The sequence below is a fragment of the Grampus griseus genome, assembly GCF_964374135.1.
Source record: "Grampus griseus genome assembly, chromosome: 14".
NCBI classification, from domain to species: Eukaryota; Metazoa; Chordata; class Mammalia; order Artiodactyla; family Delphinidae; genus Grampus; species Grampus griseus.
This window is the reverse complement of record NC_139008.1, coordinates 83,623,729-83,641,723: the sequence shown is the minus strand read 5'-3', so window position 1 is coordinate 83,641,723 and position 17,995 is coordinate 83,623,729. Positions and strand designations below refer to the sequence as shown.

Sequence of the window (17,995 nt, the reverse complement as noted above, 5' to 3'; positions counted from 1 at the left end):
AGTAAGCACTAGCCTTATCTCTACTCTACAAGTGAGGAAACTGAGACACAGAGAGGTTCTAATCTCACCCAAGGTCACTCAGCCAGCAGGCAGCAGACAAGGATGAGGCTGGGCAGTCTGGACTCAGAGCTTGTGCTGGTAACCAGGGCTGGGACTCAGGTGATCAAACAAGGCACTCAGGTTTAAAATTTAGGGAGATGTCACTCTCAGGGTTGGTCCTGTGCAAAGTTGGTGCCTGAGAGTCAGGCCTCCTTAAATTTTGCACCCTGAGTGCCTCACTTGCCTCACCCTGGTCTAGGCCCTGCTCATGGCTCTGTGCACTCCGCCCCCTGGAATGAGCTTCCCTGCAGTCCTGCACCCGACCCATCACACATCACTCACAACCTGCACTGGGGGACGTGCTGGCTGGGTTCTGAGGCTGACCTAAGGTCACATGCCCCCACATGCAGAAGGGGTAATTGAGACAATTATGCAGATTGCTTACACAAGAAATAATTTGTCCCTTTGATCTGAATTTTTCAAGAGGTTTCAAGTAACTGACAACAAAATACATTACAACTTGATTTTAAAATGTATTTGAGGACTTCTAGTTTCCGCTCCAACATGCAGAACTTAGAACTCATCATTCTCATCCTCACAACAAGAAAAAAGCAGAACAAACTGAAAATCAACATCTCTTCTTAGATCCTTCAAGGAATTGAGGTCCCAGGGTAGACTGCCTCCCCAGAAACTTGGGAGAGACAGGCAGATACAGAGTGCTAACTTACAGGGACCAGAAGCTGCTAAAGCCAGTAGTGGGCAGGAACTCCTTAACAGCAATTGACTAATTGCTGGAGGTTGAGTGTGGGCTAGCATGAGATGAAAAACTCCAGGGTGTCCCGTTTCAAGACGGGTCCCACACTTTCATGAGTTTTCCCTTCGGAAGTCCCACTTGTGCTTCCAACAGGGAGAGGGGGAAACAACCCTTCTGAAATATGCCCCAAACCTTCTATTCTCCTTAGCAAAGGCCTGCACTCAAGGGAAAATACTTTACCAGAGCCTGATCACCTAGGTCAAGGGCAACTAGATAGCTGGAGCCCCTTCTGGCCTTCCATCTCACTTTAGGGGAGAGGAAGAAACTCTTTTGAAGGTCACAGCCCAGAGGCTCTGGCCCACAGAGATTTGATGATAAGATTACAGAATAGGTCCTTTCCTCATTACTTTACTATCACATCACTATACTAGCTCCAGTATAATAACAGGAGGTTACAAGTGAGAGCCATGAGACACAGACTCAATTTAAGAAAGAATTTCCAGGGAAAACCAAAAACAACAAGAGGATGAAAACATGGGCGTGAGAGGAACTTGAAGCCTTTGTTGTTACCTATGTTTACAACAAACATGAAACACAGCCCAGCTCTGAGCCCCAGACTGTCATAGCGCCTCACACTAAGTCCTGTTTGCCTCAGCTCCTGTTGCTCAATACAACATGTCCAGATTTCAAGAAAAAGTTACAAGGCATACTACAAGGCAAGACAAAACACAGTCTGAGAAGACAAAGCAAGCATTAGAACCAGACTAAGTAATGGCAGAGATTTCAGAATTATCAGACCAGGAACTTAAAATAACTATGATTAATATGCTAAGTGCTCTAATGGAAAAAGTGGACAATATGCAAGAACAGTAAAGCAAAAAGATGGAAACTCTAAGAAAGAATCAAAAGGAAATGTTGGAAGCCAAAAACACTACAAAAGAAAGTAAGAATGCCTCTGACAAGCTCATGAGTAGACTTGACATGGCTGAGGAAAGAATCAGTGAGCTTGAAGATGTGTCAACAGGAACTTTCCAAATCGAAAAGCAAAGAGAAAAAAAAGAGAGAGAGAGAGCACAGAAGAGAATATAGACTATCCAAGAAATGTGGGACAATTACAAAAGGCATAACATAAGCATAATGGGAATAACAGAAGGAGAAGAAAAAAGAAAGGAACAGAAGAAATATATGAATAATAACATGGCTGAGATTTTCCAAAATTAATGACAGACACCAGGAAGCACAGAGAACACCAAGCAGGTTAAATACCAAAATATCTACACCTAAGCATATCAAACTGAAGAAAACCAAAGACAAAGAGAAAATCTTGAAAGAAGCCAGTGCGGTGGGTGTGGGTGGGAAACCACCTTACCTACAGAGGGACAAGGATGAGAATTACATCGGACATCTCTTCAGAAATCATTCAAGCAAGAAGAGATTTGAGTCAAATATTTAAAGTGTTGAAAGAAAAAGCCTGACAACCTAGAATTCTGTATCCAGTTAAATTATCCTTCAAATCTGAAGGGAAAATAAACTGAGGGCATTTGTCACCAGTAGACCTGCCTTGCAAGAAATATTTTTAAAAGTTCTTCAGAGAGAAGGAAAATTCAGATCTACATAAAGAAAGAGCATTAGAAACGGAATAAATGAAGGTAAAATTGAATCTTGTATTTTCCTTACTTGTAATTGATTAATAGATAACTTCAAAATTATAATAGCAAAATGCATTGGGTAATTATAGCTTGTGAATAAGCAAAATTAACGACAACAATACTATAGGAAACAGAAGGAGGAATGGATTGAGAAGACTGTGTTATAAGGTATCTTCACTACCCATGAGGTGAGATAGTGTTAGTTGATAGTGGACTTGGATCAGCTATAAATGTATATTGCAAACTCTAAGGCAACCATTAAAAAAATTTTTTTAAAGAAGCATAATTGATATACTAGAGAAGAGAGAAAAATGAAGTCATAGAGAATATGCTCAATTAAAACCAGAGAAGGCAGAAAAAGAGAAGACAAAAATTAACAAGTACAATGAATAGAAACAACTACAGTAGATATTAATCCAACTATATCAATAATCACTTTAAACATCAAGGTCTAAATACACCAATTAAAAGACGTGGACTTACAGAGTGGATAAGAAAACAAGACCTGACTATATGTTGTCCACAAGAAACCTGCTTTAAATGTAATGACACAGATGCATTAAAAATAAAAGGGTGGAAAAAGATAGATCATTCTTTTTAATGAAAAGAAAGCAGGAGTGGATATTTAAATTCAGACAGAGCAGACTTCAGAGTAACGAAAGTCAGAACGATAAGGAAGGAAGGAAGGAAGGGAAGGAGGGAGAGAGGGATGGGGGAAAGAAGAAAAGAGGTGTTTGGGTTTTTTTTTTAACCTCTTTATTGGAGTATAATTGCCTTACAATGGTGTGTTAGTTTGTGCTTTATAACAAACTGAATCAGCTATACATATACATATATCCCCATATCTACTCCCTCTTGCGTCTCCCTCCCACCCTCCCTATCCCACCCCTCTAGGTGGACACAAAGCACCAAGCTTATCTCCCTGTGCTATGCGGCTGCTTCCCACCAGCTATCTATTTTACATTTGGTAGTGTGTATATGTCCACGCCACTCTCTCACTTCGTCCCATCTTACCCTTCCCCCTCCCCATGTCCTCAAGTCCATTCTCTATGTCTGCATCTTTATTACTGTCCTGCCCCTAGCTTCTTCAGAACCTTTTTTTTTTTTTTTTAGATTCCATATATATATGTTAGCATACAGTATTTGTTTTTCTCTTTCTGACTTACTTCACTCTGTATGACAGACTCTGGGTCCATCTACCTCACTACAAATAACTCAATTTCGTTTCTTTTTATAGCTGAGTAATATTCTGTTGTATATATGTGCCACACCTTCTTTATCCATTCATCTGTCGATGGACACTTAGGTTGTTTCCATGTCCTGGCTATTGTCAATGATAGTCATTTTCACAATGTTGATTGTTCCAATCCAAGAACATGGTATATCTCTCTGTTTGTATCACCTTTAATTTCTTTCATCAGTGTCTTATAGTTTTCTGCATACAGGTCTTTTGTCTCCTTAGGTAGGTTTATTAATAATCACTTGATTCTTAATCGTGTTTATATTTAATTAGAAACATAAGATTTATTTTTAGAATAAAAAGAATGAAAAACATCTCCATCATGTGTCTTTGTTCCCAATAATCCCTTTCAGATAGATCTGTGAAGTAACACAGAGCACAGTGTCGACATACCTTTCATTTCAAAGGCCAAAAAAAATAGAGCTTAAGTAGTGAGATCATTTCTATTAGGCTTTATGTTAGTATCAATTAATGAGTTAATCAGTCAAACGAGTATCTGTTGATTTAATCTCACCTAAATGAATGGGTCTCTATTGGTTTATCAATGTGATAGAGCATCAGAGTTCAATGGGCAGGAAGAAAATTCTGCCGGCGTAATGTGAGTCTTCACTTTTCCTTTCTGAATCACGAAAGTACCTCTCATTCCTACAGGCTTATCTCCATAATGTTTTTCAAGAGTCTGTCTTATACAAGTCACGAAGTTAAGTTTTCCAGTTCTTCTTTTGGCTTTCACCTCAATGACCTTTTAGTTCCTTGGAAAAATGCTATCGCTTACTAAATATTTCTTTTATTTAAAAAAATTTTTATTTTACTTTAGAAAAATTTCTTTAATTTTATTTAATTTTTTTATTTTATTTAATAAAAAATCTTTTTATTTTAATTTTTGTTTGCATTGGGTCTTCATTGCTGCATGTGGGCTTTCTCTAGTTGCAGCGAGCAGGGGCTACTCTTTGTTGCAGTGCGCGGGCTTCTCATTGCAGTGGCTTCTCTCGTTGTGGAGCACAGGCTCTAGGCGCGTGGGCCTCAATAGTTGTGGCACATGGGTTTAGTTGCTCCACGGCATGTGGGATCTTCCCAGACCAGGACTCAAACCTATGTCCCCCTGCCTTGGCAAGCGGATTCTTAACCACTGAGCCACCAGGGAAGCCCAACGTATTATTCTTAACCTTAGTTTTAAATGAGACTCTCACTCTGCCTGTAGTATTTTCTGAATCTTTTATAACTGGGTTATTTAAAGAGGTTTGGGACTTGGGTAGCTTTGGATTTTCTGAAGAAAACTACAGTAGTTGCAGTAAGCATTCAAAGTTTTAGCTATCTGAGAACTTTTGGAGAATACTGCATTCTTAAAACAAAATCACCTTTCCAGGTTGGCCTTCACTGGCAAAAAGATTAGCCAGTAATGCAAACCCCAAATCGTCATATTTCTCACTGTATTTCCCTAGTAGGCACCCTCCATCTGCAGAGTTAACATGAGCAAAGTAACGTCCATTCACAGGAGGTTTGTGTTCACTTTCCGTGTGAACAACTGGCATAAACTCAGAATTGAATCCAAGAGTCGGAAATGGGCCTGCTTCTGCTCCAAGAACAAAAGCTCCAGGAAGCTGGATTTCTTCTGCGATTTTATTTAGATCATAATTTTTTTTTATTTATAAGAGGCAATAAGTAAGGCACACCTCCTACTTCTGCAATTCTAGTTTTCCCACAGATACCTTTTACGGGAAAGGTAAATGGCTCCTTAGTCAAATTAGGGCAATCCACTACAGAGACCTGGACATCAGCAAAGGTATCCGTTAGCCCCTTCTGCAGAACTCCAAACTCCGGAACTCCACACTCCAGAGGCCCTCCTTTCGATGTGCTGCCTCTCCCCTTCTGCCGAAAAGAGGTATTTTTAAAAAAGAGTCCAGGGTTTCCCTGGTGGCGCAGTGGTTAAGAATCCACCTGTCAATGCAGGGGACACGGGCTCAAGCCCTGGTCCGGGAAGATCCCACATGCCGCGGAGCACCTAAGCCCGTGCACTACAACTACTGAGCCTGCACTCTAGAGCCCGTGGGCCATAACTACTGAGCCCACGTGCCACAACTAATGAAACCTGCACGCCTAGAGCCTGTGCTCCACAATGAAAGAAGCCACTGCAATAAGAAGCTGGCACATCACAACGAAAAGTAACTCCAGCTCACTGCAACTAGAGACAGTCCGTGTGCAGCAATGAAGACCCAATGCAGCCAAAAATAAATAAATAAAAAATAAATAAATGTATTAAAAAAAAAGAGCCCAACCAAGAAGAAAATATGTCTCCAGAAACAGAAGAGAATTTCTCTCCGTTGCTTCACCCTCTAGAAAAACTTAATAAACATTATGCATTCAGTAAAACAAATGCTGGAAGACAAAATGATTTTCAAATCCTATTTAAGATATAAACTGACGAAAGGGAACAGACTTTTTAAAAAAATTTTTACATAACTAAGAAATAAAATTTTAAATGACAGAGAACACAACAGATACAGCTGGAAATCAAATATTAACAGAGAGAAAAGGCATGAGATGAAATGAATACACATGAAAAGGGCAAAGAGATCAAAGCTGAGGGAAGCTAACAGAGGTGGAGGCCTGTCGCAGGAGATGCGATATAAGCGTTTGGGGGTGTCCCTGGATTACAAAGCCCAACAGTGACAATGTATTCAAAGACATGAAGCAGGGAACTTTCCCTGAAATGAAGAAAAACCTCTGAAACTTTATACTTAAAACACTCATATGTTCCAAGAAAATTTTCTTTAAAATGCCCAACACCGAGATATGCTGTAATTGAACAATTGAATTCCAAAGACAGAGAAAGACTTCTTCAAACATTGAAGCAGGAAAACAGATCAGGGAAAAGGAGGGAAATATTTGAGCTGATCTGACTTTTCCACAGAAACACGTTGCACCAGAAAACAACTTCCACAAATTCCAGACGGGCCGTGGATGTGACCTGGAAACGTTACATGTAGGCAAGATGTTCAAATCAACACAGTGGCTAGATGCTCCACACACAAGAGGACACACATGCCTGGAGAACTCCTTGGGAGAGTTTTGGAAAGAGAACTGGAGTCAATTTTTTGACAGTGAGATCCAACCAGCAAGAGAGTAATGAAAAAAGAATTCAGACCAAATATACAACTACCCTACAACCCAGCAATTCCATTCCTAGAAACACCCTAACAGAAAAGAGGGCAAATGTCCAGACAAAGACCTGCACATGAATGTTGGAAGCAGCTTTATTCATTGTAGCCCAAATCTGGAAAGAACCCAAACGTGCATCCACAGGAGAATGGACAAACTGTGATACATCCACACAGTGAACACTACCCAGCAGTGATGCAGGAACTACTGGTCCACAAGACACTGATGGATCTCCCAGTGGAAGAAACCAGATGCACATTTTACAAGAGTCAGTTTTCCCAACTCAACTCACTTTATGTGACGATCAAGAACAGGCAACACAGGGCTTCCCTGGTGGCACAGTGGTTGAGAGTCCGCCTGCCGATGCAGGGGACGCGGGTTCGTGCCCCAGTCTGGGAAGATCTCACATGCCACGGAGCGGCTGGGCCTGTGAGCCATGGCCGCTGGGCCTGCGCGTCCGGAGCCTGTGCTCCGCAAAGGGAGAGGCCACAACAGTGAGAGGCCCGTGTACCGCAAAAAAAAAAAAAAAAAAAAAAACAGGCAACACAGATCCAGTGATAGAAGTCAGGACAGAGGTTACCTTTGGGGGCTTAAACAGAAGACGTGCTGGAAATGGTCTGAGTAACCTGGGTGGTGATGACACAGGTGTGTGCACGTGTGAAAATTCATCAGGGTGCACTTTGTGTGTGTTCACAGGGAGAAGAAAGGAGGGAGGGGAGGAGGGAGGAAGGCCACCCGCCAGGTCACAGTCACACAGCAGAAAAGAGCGGCCCACCGAAAGTGCCGTCAGGGTAACGGCTGATTCCGAACTCGGGGAAACTTCAACCACTGTGGACGAGGAAACCCAAGGCTAATCCCACAGCAGCCGTCAGTTATTTCGTAGTGAGGAGAGTGGAGCACAAATACTCTGCAGCTCCAGGAGGCCGATCTGGAGGGAGAATCAGGTAGTGTAGACGCTTGGCTGCAGGGAAGCCCACAAGCCAGGGGCAACGCAGAGGGCATCGCCCCCAGGTTCCTACAAGCAATGTCAAGCCCCACATCTCTGACGAGGGGAGCGTGACATTGTTCTGAAATGAAGGCGCTCCGACAGCAAGGACCCATGTGCCCGGCGTGTTCAGTGCCCTTTGCTGCTCTAACAAGTTGCCGCAATCTGAGTGGCTTAGAACAGCATGGATTTATTCTCGTAGAGTTCAGGAGGTCAGAATTCTGCAGTGGTTCTTACTGGACCAAAATTCAGGTGTATCAGGGCTGTCTTCCTTCCCCGAGGCTCTAGGGGAGAATCTGCTTCTTTGCCTTTTCCAGTTTCTAGAGGCTGATGCATTCCTTGGCTTGTGGCCGCTTCCTCTTTCTTCAAAGGCAGCAAAGTCATCACTCCAACCTCTGCTTCTGGCCTCACATTCTCTCTCTCTCATCCTCCTGCCTCCCTCTTATAAGGACCTCTATGAATACATGGGGCCCATTCAGACAATCCAGGTTAATTTTCCCATCTTAAGATTCTTCATCACGTCCGCAAAGTCCCTTTTGCTACATAAGGTGACATATTCATAGGTTCCAGAGATTAGGACTTGGGCTTCTCTGGGGGCCATTATTCTGCCCACCACACCCAGAGACTGAGCTTCATTTATGCAACATCTCAGAGCCTCGATCTCAGACTTCTGATTGGTCCAGGGTGGGTCACACGCCCATCCCTCATCCAATACCCAGGAAGAGAGGAGGGAAATTCTGGTGGGCATCTCTGAACCATAGCAACCAAGTGGATCTGTGCTCAGCTAACTCCAGAGGGGACCTGAGAGAGACGACAGGACCCACCAAGGCCACATCCCCAGGTCCCTCACCAGAGGCTGAGCTGGCCTCACATCATGGGTCCTCCTTAGCCAACCAGGCAGGACAGCAGAGCCGGCCGCCCATGCCTCCAGCCCTGTCCACACCTGCTTCCCTGCCCTCATTTTTGCTGATCCTGGGCCAGCAGACGAGCGAGGCTGCCAGCTCTTGGCACAGTGCTAATGTCCCCCAAGGCCGGCAAGGTGTGACGGTGACTTGTTATGAGGCTAGCATGGGGAAGACTGGACTTTCTCACCCCTGGTGTCTGGAGACAGCTGCTCTAAATTCCCCTGAGCTCCCAGCCCAGAGGGAAGGAGAGCAAAGCCAGAAACGTAAAAGAGAAACAGATTCCCAGTGCTGAGAGCCAAGGGCCAGGGCCCCGGCTGCTTGGAGGGGAGCTCCCCACTGCTGGGGGTAAAACCCAAGCCCCTCCCACACTGACGAGGCCGGGCGTGGTCTGGCTCGTGGTCCCCACTTCTCCAGGCTCATCCTAGCCTTCTTCCTGCTTCAGTCTCCCCCTGCACCTTCCAGCCTACCTACTTTTGCCTACCTGGACCTGCTGCCTGGAACACTGTCCCTGCCCCATCCTTCCCCTGGCCAAATCCCACTCATCTTTCCAGTGTCGGGATACATGTTCCTTCCTCCTGGAATAAGGTCTGTCTGAACCTCACAGACTGTGAGATGCCCCCTCTCCACAACCCCTCGGACACATGCACCTGTGTCTTCACTTGTCTGTCTCCCTGTGTTGGGTCACAAGCTTCGTGTCCCTTCTCAGATTCTCCCAGGTGCCCCTTCCTTCCCTCTTGGATGACACCACCCCACACCTCCACTTCCATACGTGAGATACCACACAGAGGGGACCCTGGCTTTTCTAGCAGCACAGAGGGGCTGGATGAGGTGCCTGGGGAGGAAGTGTGTTAGGGGGGATTCCCTGAGCCGGGCAGAACGCCTTCTCCTTTCTCTCTCCCGTGACTTCTTGGAGATGCGGTTCCTCCTTGAAGCCCTTCCAGGGAAGTTCGTGTGTTGGGTGAACACACCTGCCGGGCAGCCCACTCTGTCCCTCCTCAGCACTTTGGGTGTGGCAGCCAGTGCCCTGCAACACCGCCCATCAAATCCTCCCTCACCACCTCACCTCCCTCTCCATCACCTCCACTGCCCTGGGCTTGCTCCTCCCCAGTACATCAGAAGTCACCTAATCCTTGCCTCAGGCTCTGCTTTCTAAAGGATCCCTGCTCTTTGAAGACAGGAACATGTCTTATTCATTATTTTAATCCCAGTGCCTGGCAATGAATATATGAGGAGTGATGTGTTCATTCATTTTTCTGACACTCACTTTGCCAATGAAAAATAAAAGCACAGAGGAGGTGAGTGGAAGCTCTCTTTTAGCATCCTTGGTCGGAAATTGATCTAATGGCTGAACTGGAATCCTTATGCTCTTATCAACAGGTGGGGAATTGAGAACCTCTTTTCACTTCTGTGAAGATGAACCTGGTGATATAAATTCAGAGAGCTGGAAGCACAAGAGGTTTCCTCTCCAGGCCTCGGAGCTTTCCCAACTGTCCGGAGGTGAATTAACCTTGAGCTTGGACTTGTGCCGTCTACAAGGCGCATGTCTTTCAGCTACTTTCTTGCAGGTCCTTAAACCATGACACGTGGACGTATCAGCACAGTGACAGCCTCCCTCTACCCCGGGTTTCAGCTGCTTTTGAACCACGTGCCCCAATAAAATGAGGCATAAAGGTGTCTGTTTCACATCTTGCAGCAAAGCGCAAGAAATTTCTCCAGATCACTTCCTGAAACAAAGTCCCCTCCATTCTGAGAGGAGGCAGCCAGATGTAGCCAGTACACCTTGAGAACTTGGCCCCCTAGAGAAGGGACGACCCTCAGTGCCTCTCCAGCATGGTTGCGTATCCAGTCGTTCAAACAGAAGGCGAGTGACTTTTGCGCTTCTCTCCGGTAGTAACAGTGTGTTTTGTGATATTGCTTTTGTAAGTTTCCCAAGCATGACTCACAATTCTTCCGTTTGCTTGGCTGTTTCCTAATAGTACAACCTAATTAAACATGATTAGCTTTCAAATTGCGTTAGACTGAGGCCCCCACATATAGAGAACCCCGAATCTAATTAGAGGCCACCGTGAGCATCGGAGAAGCCTGCAGACGTGACACCACTCCACGAAGCATAATTGTCTGCTGGATTTTCTACTTCAATTTTCTTAGTGATGAGAGTTAAAAAAAAAAAAAAAGTGGGAAAAATACTATGTTTTTCAGCTGCAGTGATAACTTGAACAAACAGCTTTGCATCCTCATATAACGTATTTCCGGTAGACGTTTCAGAAAGGAGGTGATCATAAAGTGTCTTATAAAGAATGGACGTGTCCCTTTGCAGCTTTTCCCCTCCGTCCTTCAAAATGACTTCATAACATTTATTTTATTTCTTTATCTTTCGACTAGCATGTTTGTATTTATTCTTATAAACTTACAAGAGCTGTGGAAGCCTAAGGCAAGAGTTCTGGAGAGTACTCTGTGTTCTAAACACCACACAGCACCACTCCCATCTGGGCGGTGAGCCTGAGTTCACCCCTCTGCCCAGGGTGCTGGAACCTGCAGACCCTCCCAGCACCCTTTACTGAGGTGGTTCTGGGCACGTCGGTGCCTTTTTTGGTGATATTTTAGCCTGCGGCCTCTGTAGTCCCAGACAGTCAACCATTTCCACCCTTGCCGCACACCGTCCTGTGTTCCGTGTTCAAGGTAATGGCTCTCACACAGGGTCAAGCTCTGGAACATCCTCTAGGGACACGTGTGGCCAAAGACACCAGTGTTGATTTACAGCAAGACATTCCAGAGGCCCTGGGCCTGGGGGTCCTGCTGCCACTGACTTTATAACATTCCCATGTTAAAAGGAAGCAGCCACGGGACTTCCCTGGTGGCACAGTGGTTAAGAATCTGCCTACCAATGCAGAGGATGCGGGTTCAAGCCCTGGTCCGGGAAGATCCCACATGCTGCGGAGCAACTAAGCCCATGTGCCACAACTACTGAGCCTGCACTCTAGAGCCCGCAAGCCACAACTACTGAGCCTGTGTGCTACACTACTGAAGCCCGCACACCTAGAGCCCGTGCTCCGCAACAAGAGAAGCCACCGCAATGAGAAGCCCGTGCACCGCAACGAAGAGTAGCCCCAGCTCACCGCAACTAGGGAAAGCCTGCACACAGCAACGAAGACCCAACGCAGCCAAAAATACTTAATTAATTAATTATTTTAAAATGAAGTATCCACAGCGTTGGTGCCAAGACCCAGTCAAACTCCTGTTAGCCCCAAGCCTCCCGGGAGCTCATGCTGGAGGATTACTTTTGACTGTTTCTGAAACAGAGAGGGACTTGGGGCAAAGAGAGGAGGCCCACGAGGTCCCAGCCCTGAGGACACCCCAACTTGGTTGATGAGATCACTGAGAACCTAAGTGAGAAAACAAAGCACGACTGGGGTCCGTCTCCCAATAAAACCCAAACCCAAAACATGATTGAATTCGTTTGGGGACTGAAAGTAGAAAAAGTTCAGTGGTTGCTTTTTGGGAGAAAAAAAAAATTGGCTGGGGGCAGGGGGATGAGTCAATGCTTTTCCTGCCTGAAGTTTAGTGCAATGCACTTCATTTTCTCATGTTTCTGCTCCATTGGGCCGCCAGGAGCCGTCCACCCTCTCCGGCCAGGGGCTGACCGTGCCCTCCAGTCCTGAGGCTGCTTTGGCCGCCCGGCTCCAGGGAAGAGACGTTTGGGGCTGGCTGGGCTGGGGCAAGCGGTCGGACCCACCCTTCCCTCCCGCGTGGGTGGGTGGGCCATCCAGAGGCGTGTTCCCGGGAGAAGGGGCAGTTCTGATGTGAGACTGAGCTGGAGGCAAGGCGCAGGGGCTGGGAACGTAGTAATGGTTGGATGGTGGACAGCTGCTTAAGGGCCGGAAGTTGATGGAATCACTTGAATCGGGTCAGCCAGCCCCACAGTAGCTGTGCCTGTCCACCGGGTCTCGCAAAGACCAGCATAGAGTCCGCGGCCAGAGCAAGCAGCGGGGCATCGCTCCCTGCTTTTTCCCAGAAGCACAGAACTCACACCCCTCCGGGAGCCAGAGGCCCGGGGCTTTGGAGACATTTAGGAACAGAGCCTCAGCCCAGCACTCTCGTTCCCAGATGCCACTGGTGAGACCGGCTGGTGGCTCTCAGGCTGCTGGAGGGGACCAGTGCGGCCAGACTCTGGAGGCCAGTGGATGACGGATGCTGTGCAGGGACGCTAGCTTCACACATCTCACCTCGGGACCTTGTTACCCGTTCATGATGAGAGTGTTTAAAAAGCTTTCTAGTGATTTGACGCCGCAGTGACATCAGAGCACGTGACCCGTGCATAGCCAGGCCTGGGCACCAAGGGGTTACCTCCAGGTCTCTGGCAGATTGGAAACAAAATACTCAGCCCTCTGCCACACTTACTGTGGGGAGCTGTAACTGGCAGCCTCCCCTCTGAACCTGCTCGAGGTCCCCACTGAGAGCACCCAGAAGTGGGGGGACACATGGCACGAGGGAGGGGGTAGGGCCAGTTTTCCATCGATCAGGCTGGTGCTGCCCAGCACCCGCCCCCACGTGGTCTTCAGACGCGCACAGGGACTTGATTCGGAGCCGCAGGCTACGGTGGGAATCCTGGGCAGGACCCTGTGTCCCCAGGTATCTTCGGGAGGCTGTGCAGCCTACTGGTTCTCTGTGTGGGCCCTGGAGCCAGGGGGCTTCGGTTCAACTTCTTGCCTCTATATCCTTGGCAAGTTACTTTGGTTCTCTGTGCCTCAGCTTACTGATCTGTGAAATGGGCCTCAAGGCGGGGGCACAGCTGACAGATAGCATCAACTGGGTGCATGAGGCCCTGTGTCATTCTGTCCTTCCCCAGTGGGGGGGGTCTTCCCTCTCGATTCAGGTCTCCCCACAAAGGCCACCTCCTCAGAGTGGTCTTCCATGACCCCCCTTTCTCCACGGGTCACCTCATCCCCTCCCATCACGTGTCACTCCTGGGTAGCGTATTTTTATTTGTTTCTTTATATGGCCTGTGGCTCTCCCAGTAGAACACTAGCTTCGGGAGAAAAGACTCCATCAGTCCTGCCTGTGGCCGCATCCTGGTGCTGATAGGTTCTGGGACAAAGGAAGTACCAAGAAATATTTGTGAACAGAAGACCAGATCTTTTCACGTGCCCATCCCGGCTTCCCACCCGGCACAGGTCGATCTGGGTCCCGTCACACCTGGGCCAAGCACAGGGGAGCCCCCGGGAGATGCCGGACGCAGCTTCCATGGGTTACACGCCCCCAGCAAACATGCAAGGAGCCGTCCTCAGGCTGGGTGCCAGGGCTCCTGGGCCTCCCGGGCGCCATCGCCCGTCAAACCAGTTGTGAGTGATCCGTACACGTTGCCAAAACAGCGCCTGCTTCCTTCAGCTCCTTACCGTGGGACGCTGTGTTTCAGACTCTCCGGAAAGCCGGCACCCAGAGAGGTGCTTTCCACATCCCCAGATCCCCTCTCCCTTGAGGGGGAGAGTCGCAACGCCCCATGTCTGAGCGAGGAAAGGTTGGCAGATATCAGTCCCCGCCCCCCACCAGTTTTGCACAAGCAGTCCCAGAAGCCTCTGGAGCCTGTATGGGTTGACACCTCCCAGAGTTTCCAAAACGTTTGGCTGGAAATAGGAAAAGTGGAACTACGTTGTGATACAGAGGAAAGCTGAGACGCCGGGCGAGCAAGCTCCCCTGGACTTTGCATTTTCAGCAAAGAGCCTCCTTCAGCCCACAGGCCCCATCAGCAGCCAGCCTGGCCAGCGATAGCTCCACGGGCCTCCCACTTCCTGGACCCTCAGGCTCTTCTTCTGCTAAATGGGGGTGATGAGAGTTCTCACCTCACCAGTTAATACAAGAGCAGCACGAAATGCCGTATGTGTCACGTGATGTACCTGCCATAAACCTAAGTCCCCTTCCCCCCGCACCCTGGATATTTGGGTGGTGGAGGACATCACTGATAGGTTATTTTCTCTATCTAAGAAGGTCTATCTCTTTGACTCCATTTCTGACCACCCACCCCCTCATTCACTGACTTTATGGATTCTTCAGTAAGACAAGCTCATTCCTACCTCAGGGCCTTTGCACTTGCTGTCCTCTCTGCCTGGAGCTCTTCGATATTTTCATGGCCACCTCCGGATCATTGTTCAGGTTTTATCTCAATGTCACCTCCCTAGAGAGGCCTTCCCTGCCCCTTCACCTCAAGATTCCCCGACCCCTCCCCCCAGCCCAGCTTCCTGCTCTGTTTTCACGACTTCCTCATGGGAAGTAGCCACAGCAACGATCTGCTTCTCCCACTAGAAGGTGGATTCTCTCCTTCCAAGAGGACAGAATCCACCTTGAATGGAATCTTTTTTTAAAGCTTCAAGCAAAGCACCAGGCTGTGCTCTCCACAGCCCACCCCAGGAGCCCTGCAGTTCTTGGGGGTCATGATGGGGCAGGTGGGGTGCCCTGGTGGAGGGGGTCACTGCGAACCATGGGCCGGATAGGACCGCCCACTGCGGGGCAGGATCCCCACCCGGGGAGGGTTTCTAACCACCTTAGCGGAGGCAGGTTTCAGAAGGGACCCTTGGTGGCCATGGTGGAGGCCGTCCACATGCTCTACCCGGTCTGCTGCCCGGGAGCCTATGGGACCCCTGGGGGAGACAGAAAACTGGGAGTCAGGAAACAGGAACTCTGAGCCCATCTCAGCCACTCACTTGCTGTGTGACTTTGAGCAAGTCACTTCCCCATTCTGGGTCTCAGTTTCCTCAACAGTAAAATGGACAGAGTAAGACTGATGCCAGCTTTGCCTCCACTTTTGCCTCTTCCCAGCTGTGCTGTCCTGGGGGAGTCACTCCACACACCTGGGCGCATTCCCTAGGATCTCAAATGGGACGAGACTTGTATCCACCTCATAGGATTAAACTAATACTGATACTAATACTGACAGAAGCTTCCTTGCACTTAGTAAGTGCTCAGTAAATATCCGGCTCATGATCAGAGGCTGGGAATCTGCTCAGACCACTCCCAGGAAGAGGAGGAAGGACCTCCACCATGAACACGGCAGGGGATGCAGAAAGATCTTTTGTAAATGGTGGCGAGGCTGGAAAAAACAAAAGCGTGAGCCGGGAGGAGTAGTAGAGGGTGTGTTTCCACCTGGGCTGGTCGGTGGGTGTGAGCTGGTGCCCGCTTTGGACACAGCTGGCATTTTTAGCACGAACCTGGGGTCTGGACCTCTTGGCTCCCAGCTGCTCATTAAGTGAAGCCATCTGATTCCTCGACGCGGGACAGGTAACCAGCAAAGAAACCAAGATGGCTGGGAGACCCACCCCGACACATTCCTCCCTTCTCAGAGCTTTGAGGGGGTCAGAGAGTTTGGGGACCAGGAAGAAAGCGTAGTCTGGGAAATATTAACTGCACACCCACAGCTGACCAGACGGGCAGAACCCACAGTGACTTCCAGGCGAGTCCGGGGCTGGAGAGTGGCTCAGCCAGAAAGCCGCCTTCTAAAGGCTCGACCACAAGCAAACGTGAGCCACGTTACGAGTGCGGCAAAGTCAAGGCTGGACAAGCCCAGTTCTTTCCTGAGTCCTGTCGGCAGGAAAACCATCCAGAAAGTGTGCACTCAGAGCCCTTTCTCGTGGAACTTCAGAAGGCAAAGGGGTAGAGTGGGGATGAAAAGACCCAGATTTTGGTCTCGGCTGTCTCCTAGCAGCTGTGTCACTGTGGGCAAGTCGCTCCCACTCTCTGTATCCGTGTAAAAAGGGTAAAACTAAGGACTAAGAGGCTCCTAGAGGCTGTGCCGTTGTAGGATTATACGATTCAAAGGCTCCTTGGCATCTGAGTTTTTTGCTCTCTCTCTGAAAACCTAAAGGGCAGTGGGGGGGGGGGGGAAGGGGTGGGGGGTGTTGTTTGCACAGAGGAAATCAAAATCAAGTTCTAATCCTTTAGGTTTTCAAAAGCCATGCCCAAATCCTGAGATTGCCAGGAATCTGTCCGTTGTAAGAGACAGAAAGCCCAGCTCAAACCAGCTTGAGCAAAAAGGCATGTTTATTTGTTCCCGGAATGTAAAGATGTGTTGGTTTCAGGAATGGTGGTATCCAGGGGCTCAAATAATGTCACCACCTTGTTTTTCCTCTCACCCCAGTTCTGTAATTCAGAACGACATTTACCTAGTGGTAGCTAATCCACCCCTCCAGGCTATAGCACCTATGTCTTCAGTAGCCCTGATGGAAAGAGATTTCCTTTCCTGTTTGTTCCAAGGAAACTCCAAGGATTGCTTTGGATTTGCCAGCCTTGTTCGCATGTCCATCCCTGAACCAGTCCCTGAGGTCTGGGTTTAAATCCAGCCCCACCATTTACTATATGTGACCTAGGATGAGGAACTTAGCTGCAGTCGGTTTCCCACGGCTGTGATGACAAATTACCACACACTTAGTAGCTGGAAGCAACACAAAATTATTATCCCTGAGTTCTGGACGTCAGAAGTCCAAAATGGGCATCACTGGGCTAAAATCAAGGTGTTGGCAGGGCTGATTCCTTCTGGGGGCTCTAGGGGAGAACCCCTTTCTTTGCCGTTGCTGCCTTCCAGAGCCGGCCCCCCGCCTTCACTGTGGCCCCCTCCCCCACCTTCAAAGCCAACAATGTCCACCGAGTCTTCCTCACATCACATGACTCTGACGCTGCCCACCTGCCTCCCTCTTTGACTTATGAATACCCTGTGATTCCGCTGGGGCACCTGATAACCCAGGATCGTCTTTCCATCTCAAGGTCAGCTGATTAGCAACTTTAATTCCACCTAATCTTCCTTTGCCACGAAACGTAACATGTTCACAGGCTATGGGGATTCACGTGTGGACAGCTGGGAGGCCACTATTCTGCCCACCACACTCACCTCACTGCCATTGTCTGTAAAATTGGACAGTAGCATTTGTCCCTCAAAGGATCATGCTGAGGCGGAAAGGAGAGCTCTCAGCATAGAGCCTGGCACACAGTAGGTGCTCAACAAGTGAGCAGGTCACCCACCAGCCTCAGAACCTGTGGACTTACTCACGAGCATTTCTGAGGAGCTTCATAGTTATGTTGGAAGAAAGGCAGCACATGGTTTGGGTGACAAGCAATGTCGAATAGAATAAGGACTCAAGGGTGCAATGCCCCACGTCCCGGGGCTACCTCTGTGACTGCCATTTGGACAAGGCGGAGAGGGTATGTTTTTACCAGACACCACCCCATGGGAGGGCCCAAGAGAGAAGGAAAAACGCCAGAGCCACCCAGGAGGGTGGTGGC

General features: G+C 48.3%; 1 pseudogene across 1 annotated transcript; it reads right to left on the bottom strand.

Annotated features, from left to right (window-relative positions):
* Nucleotides 1–4,223: 4,223 nt before the first annotated feature.
* On the bottom strand, nucleotides 4,224–14,053 carry LOC309832785 (ester hydrolase C11orf54-like; annotated as a pseudogene). The gene is made up of 3 exons: nucleotides 13,997–14,053; nucleotides 5,041–5,551; nucleotides 4,224–4,274 (listed from the first exon to the last, which is right to left on the bottom strand). The product of its transcript is annotated as an ester hydrolase C11orf54-like (transcript).
* Nucleotides 14,054–17,995: the final 3,942 nt, after the last annotated feature.